Consider the following 6,918-nt stretch of genomic DNA (forward strand, 5'->3'; position numbering starts at 1 on the left):
GATCAGAAACAAGACAAGGATGCCCACTCTCGCTACTTTCATTCAACATTGTATTAGAAGTGCTAGCCATAGCAGTTAGGCAAGAAAAAGAAACAAAAGGTATCCAAGCTGGAAAGGAAGAAGTAAAACTGTTTGCAGATGACATGCTACTATATATAGAAAACCCCCCAAATTCCACAAAAATGCTATTAGAACTAATAAATGAATTCAGTAAAGTTGTAGGATACAAAATTAATACACAGAAACCTGTTGCATTTCTCTACACTAATAATGAACTATTATAAAGAGAAAAGAAGAAAACAATCCCACTTATAACTGCATCAAAAAGGATAAAATACCTAGGAAAAAATTTAACTAAGGAGGTGAAAGATCTGTACTCTGAAAACTATAAGGCATTGAGGAAAGAAACTGAAGATGATACAAATAAATGGAAAGATATACCATACTCATGAATTGGAAGAATTAATATTGTTAAAATGTCCATATTACCCAGAGCAATCTACAGGTTCAGTGCAATCCCTATCAGAATACTAATGGCATTTTTCACAGATATAGAACAAATAATCCTAAAATTTGTATGGAAGTGCAAAAGATCCCAAATAGCCAAAGCTATCTTGAGAAAGAAGAACAAAGCTGGAGGTATGGTCCCATACTTAAAACTATACTATAAAGCTATAGTAATCAAAACAGTATGGTACTGGAACAAAAACAGATATATGGATCAATGGAACAGAATAGAGAATCAAGAAATAAACCCATGCTCATATGGTCAATTAATCTATGATAAGGAGGCAAGATTATGCAATGGGGAAAAGACAGTCTCTTCAATAAATGATTTTGGGAAAACTGAATAGATACATGCAAAAGAATGAAACTGGACCCTTTTCTTATACCATACCCCAAAATCAACTTGAAATGAATTAAAGACTTAAATGTAAGACCTGAAACCATAGAACTCCTAGAAGAAAAGATAGGCAGTAACTTTTCTGACATCTGCCTATATTTTTTTCAAACAGATATGTGGCTTAATTTTAATTAAATGATTGGAACCAATGATTTCTAAAAACTTTCCAAATGTATGGCCAGGGAGTTATAGAGTAGCATCAACTGGACTTTATTGAGAAGACCTTACCCATTCCAGTACTTCTCAATCATGGTTGTGACAGTGAGGGTTGAAAAGATGCTGCCTGTCTTTTAAGGAACTTGAGTACCCTTTACTGCATTGGCTATTAGGTGAATTCAGAATACTTAAGACTTAGAATGTTGTGCCCTCTCTACACTCTTAGCCATCTTCAGGCGTGGATCTCCAACCACTCAGTCAACTCTCTGCTTGCCTGCTTTCCTCCAGAGGAAGGGCAGGTGGAGCCATTCATGCAACTGCAATGCCATGAGAGGGGTTGGGGCATCGTGACATGCTGGGGGCCTCCTGTGACCACCAGTTGTTTCTGGCTTGCTATGGGACCAAAGGGTGCTAACTATTATCATAGTTGATACCTTATTTTCTTTCTAAAAATGATTAATTTCCAATTAAACAATGTGTAACAGGAAACCTCAGTATAGGTGATTAAAATTCTCTGATTCAAAATTTATTACAAAAAATGAGAAAGAAATTGAACTCAAGGAACATAATCACTAGCCTCCTACTCCTGCAGAATTCACAGATAACGATACTTCAACCCTACGTGAGGAGCCAGCCCTGCCTAGTGCCCTATGGACTGGGCAGAGCTGGCCGAGTGTGGGAGATTCAGGAGTGGCTCATGTCAGAGTCCAGAGCTGCCTAAAGAGGTGCCAGAAAGAGTGGTTCAGAACAGGATCTGAGGTCAGATATCAGAGCCTGGTAAACAGCATGTTCCTTTCATAGGACTATTTGTGTCAGTTATTTTTTTTTTTTTATTTAATTTTATTTTTTTAGATTTTTTCTTCCAGTTTTATTGAGATATAATTGATGCAGCACTGTATATGTTTAAGGTGTACAGCGTAATGATCTGACTTACATACATCATGAAATGGTTACCATGCGTTTAGTGAACAGCCATTATCGCATATAGATAAAATTTTTTTCTTTTTTTTTAATTAATTTTTATTGGAGTATAGTTGCTTTACAATGTTGTGTGTGTTGGTTATTTCATCATCATAAAAACATTAAAAGACTTTGGTCAATTGCTCCATTTTGTTTTAGAGAGTGATTCTTAATCACAGTGTTGATCAAAAATCACCTGAAGATCATTGGTAAAATGCAGATTCCTGGAATTAAGCCCAGTAGGTCCAGAGTAATGTCAAGGAATCTGTATATTAAAAAGGTGTCCTCAGTTGATTTTGATGTATATAATCCTGACGTCCTACTCTGAGAGACTGTGGCTTAAAGGAGTACCAGTTTACGAGATGATTTATGATCGTAGGTGATGTCAAGTCAAATGTATTTTTTGTTTGCTTTTGATAAAAAATTTTTAATAGCTTTATTGAGATATAATTCATATTTCATATAATTTACTAACTTAAAGTGTACAATTCAATGATTTGTAGTATATTTGCAGTGCTGTAGAACCATCACCACAGTTTAACCATCACCCCCTAAGAGAAACCCCATATTCATTAGCTGTCACTTATTGTTCTCTCCACTCCCCTACCCTCAATCCCACTCCCATCCCAAAGCAACTACTAATTTATTTTCTGTCCCTGTAGATTTATAGATTTTTTTTTTTTTAGAAGATAAGGCTAGCTTATTTTTGAAAGATCTGGTGTTGAAACTGACCATTAGTTTTTAGCTTGATGATACTGTACAGGGTAAAAGCACACAGAGACACAACCATGATTTTCTGTGCTAATATCAGCAGAAAACTACCACTTGACCATCATCTTAATTAGCTATTTTGCATTTTAAATACCAAGAGCAGTCATCAGCTGCAGGTGTAGGTCCACCCTCTGGTTCACTCCTATGTAATTTGAAGACATGACATTAAAGAGACCATTCTAGTCTGCATCTGGGATAAAAGAACAGTACCAATTCAACACTGAAAATAGCTTTTAATAAGAATTAGTGAATAGCATGCTGTATTTGCTGTTTCAGAAACCTTTCCTCATCCAATACACCCAGCCCATCTCAGCACTCACTGTTTTCAAACAACTTTGTAAGTAACCAGGTATCAAAATGTGATGGTTGTACAGTAACTAAGAATGGTCCCCTCCCCATCTGTCTTAACCTTCCCTGCATTCTCAACCTGCTTGGCAGAGAGGGCCCCTCGACACTCAAAGACAGAGTTGCCCTGGATTATATGCCTTTGTGTGTGTATGGAGGGGAGGGTGGTTAGTAGGGAAAGAAAAGAAACATCCCTCTTTTCTCCCATCAAGGCAGATAAGCAGCTCTAGAAATTGTTCAGCTTCTACAGGCCTTGGACATTGTGTTGAGAATGGAAACTAGTCCTGAGATATGAGCTATGCCACAGCTTGGAGATGTTGGCATAGCCTTGGTGTCTGGTTCAGAGTCAGTGAGGACAACTCTGGGATAAAGAGCCTTTATTATCCTTGCATTGGAATTCTTTAGTGTTCCAGCAGAGACAGGGGTAGATTTCATTCACATTAGCTGTCCACCAAGGAACCAGATGAGAACGGTGGTTGGAAGACAGGGTCTTAGAAATATAGGGTCTCCAAAATATGGCTAGCAAATAGTTTACTAATCTTCAAGACTGCTCTACAAAATAAGCATGACAGCTGCTTAAAATTTTATGAACCAAGCCCTGATGTGAAAGACTGACAGTATCTCCACTCACTAGAAAGAACACAACACCAGGCATACTCTATACTCACCTCTGAATGTTACAGTGTAAAAATAAATGACATGTCTACTAAATATCACTCATTACCAGTGTCAGGCTATGTCCAGGAGGGTGAAATGAACTAAATTTGCTATAATGCTAACTTACATGCCATTAACGAGCACACAAGTTTAACTCATAGATGAGGATGTGTTATTGTACATCTTAGCTTCTCTCTATCCCACTCAGGCTGATAAGACAGTCCCCAGACAATTGTAATTATAGGCAATTTGTAATGATAATGACTTGCTTTTTATTAGCTGCAATAAAAATCAATTCTTCATTCAATTACCGTTCTTGGCTGAACTATGACAGATACTCCTGGGTAAATACTAGTATCAAAATAAAACTAATAATAATCATGATAAAGTTTTTGAGGATAAAATCTTCCTTTTAAGATCAAAATATACTCCTCTCATTAAGTACCCCCCATGCCAATGAGTCATAAATGAACTACTGTGCTCTTGTTTCCCTTGTTTGTTGCTAAAGGATCTTAAACAAATGCTGCCAAGTGCAACAGCACAAAAGTCTTTTCAGGAGTGTGATGCCACAGTAATGATCATCACTCAGTACATAAAGGGAATGGATCACAACCAGCGTGGCCTGAACATCAATTCAGCACTGACACAGGCCAGCACTGAAGACTCCTGCATGGGGTGTGCGCTATGGAATTCCTCATCCCCAAGGTTTCCTGCTATTTAAGAGCGGTAGATTAGCACAGTAATTTCTTCAGCTCAAGAATCAGTTCTCTAAGCTTGAGACTTCGCTCTTGTTATGTAAATATTGTTTGCTTCACAGGAAACCTTCCATGTTAGTATTAGATGTCAATGTCCACTAGCTGCCCACACAATAGCAAGGAAGGCTAAGGTGTCTACTATCCCAGGAGCACCTTATGAAGTCTTCACTCCTGCCTTCTTTTTGCCCTCCAGACAATGTGTGTCTTTTATTTTTATATCTTCCATCTTATCATCATCTACTCCCAGAGACCCTGAATTTACGTACCCCTTCCTGGTGTATTTGCTTTGTGACCATGAAAAAAAGGGGACATGTCTCAAACTGTGAAAATTCAAGCACCTGTGAGTTGAAATCAAACCCAGTGAAGTGTAAAAGAATGAAATTAGAACACTCCCTAACACCATACACAAAAATAAACTCAAAATGGATTAAAGACCTAAATGTAAGGCCAGACACTATAAAACTCTTAGAGGAAAACACAGGCAGAACACTCTATGAAATAAATCGCAGCAAGATCCTTTTTGACCCACCTCCTAGAGAAATGGAAATAAAAACAAAAATAAACAAATGGGACCTAATGAAACTTAAAAGCTTTTGCACAGCAAAGGAAACCATAAACCAGACGAAAAGACAATGCTCAGAATGGCAGAAAATATTTGCAAATGAAGCAACTGACAAAGGATTAATCTCCAAAATTTACAAGCAGCTCAATATCAAAAAAACAAACAACCCAATCCAAAAATGGGCAGAAGACCTAAATAGACATTTCTCCAAAGAAGATATACAAATTGCCAACAAACACATGAAAGGATGCACAACATCACTAATCATTAGAGAAATGCAAATCAAAACTACAATGAGGTATCACCTCACACCAGTCAGAATGGCCATCGTCAAAAAGTCTACAAACAATAAATGCTGGAGAGGGTGTGGAGAAAAGGGAATCCTCTTGCACTGTTGGTGGGAATGTAAATTGATACAGCCACTACGGAGAACAGTATGGAGGTTCCTTAAAAAACTAAAAATAGAACTACCATACAACCCAGCAATCCCACTACTGGGTGTATACCCTGAGAAAACCATAATTCAAAAAGTCATGTACCACAATGTTCATTGCAGCTCTATTTACAATAGCCAGGACATGGAAGCAACCTAAGTGTTCATGGACAGATGAATGGGTAAAGAAGATGTGGCACATATATGCAATGGAATATTACTCAGCCATAAAAAGAAATGAAATGGAGTTATTTGTAGTGAGGTGGATGGACCTAGAGACTATCATACAGAGTGAAATAAGTCAGAAAGAGAAAAACAAATACTGTATGCTAACACATATATATGGAATCTAAAAAAAAAGGTTATGAAGAACCTAGGGGCAGGACAGGAATAAAGAAGCAGACATAGAGAATGGACTTGAGGACACAGGGAGGGGGAAGGGTAAGCTGGGACGAAGTGAGAGAGTGGCATGGATATATATACACTACCAAATGTAAAATAGATGGCTAGTGGGAAGCAGCCGCGCAGGGAGATCAGCTCGGTGCTTTGTGACCACCTAGAGGGGTGGGATAGGGAGGGTAGGAGGGAGACGTAAGAGGGAGAAGATATGGGGATATATGTATGCATATAGCTGATTCACTTTGTTATAAAGCAGAAACTAACACACCATTGTAAAGCAATTATACTCCAATAAAGATGTTAAAAAAAAAAAAAGCGAACAGCGTACGTGGGGGGAAAACAAAACAAAACAAAACCCAATGAGGTGGTTTGTTTAGGGAGGTTGCACGATGAGATAGATATGTGAAGGCCTAGGCTCTAATTGGAGACCATCCACTAACTAACTGTGATCTTGGGCAAGTCATTTAACTTCTCTGGAGACTGAATAAGATAATGCATGAAAAATCCCATCAAAACTTAGTGGAAAAGCTCTGCATACTTGTCATAGACTCAATTTGCTACTTTCCCTGATATGCAAGCTTTTCTTGAGTGAAGATTACAGAGACAAGTCACAGAAGGGTCAGCCATTTAGGACTCTTCCTAGTGACTCCTTCATGACAGTTTCACCCATGTACTTACTCCCAAGGGTGTCTAAACCCCTGAGAAGGACAGCTATGTAAGCAACAGTATTTTTCTGTCTGTAAAGAACTGTTGTCATGCATTGGAAGCAATAATTGGGCCCTCAATCACTTGTTCGAGATTCCTCGGATGTTCACCAGAATACCCTCTGTGGCCCCAGTCATGTAAGAAGTTCAAGACTCATAAAAGAAATACAAGCATCATTTAGAAGAACTCAGGTACTGGACTCACTTGGAAAAATCAAATAAATTCCACATACTCTATGGTGTATATTCTCTTTAAAAGGAGCATCATGCAT

Source organism: Balaenoptera musculus, chromosome 2 (assembly GCF_009873245.2).
Source record: "Balaenoptera musculus isolate JJ_BM4_2016_0621 chromosome 2, mBalMus1.pri.v3, whole genome shotgun sequence".
Lineage (NCBI taxonomy): Eukaryota > Metazoa > Chordata > Mammalia > Artiodactyla > Balaenopteridae > Balaenoptera > Balaenoptera musculus.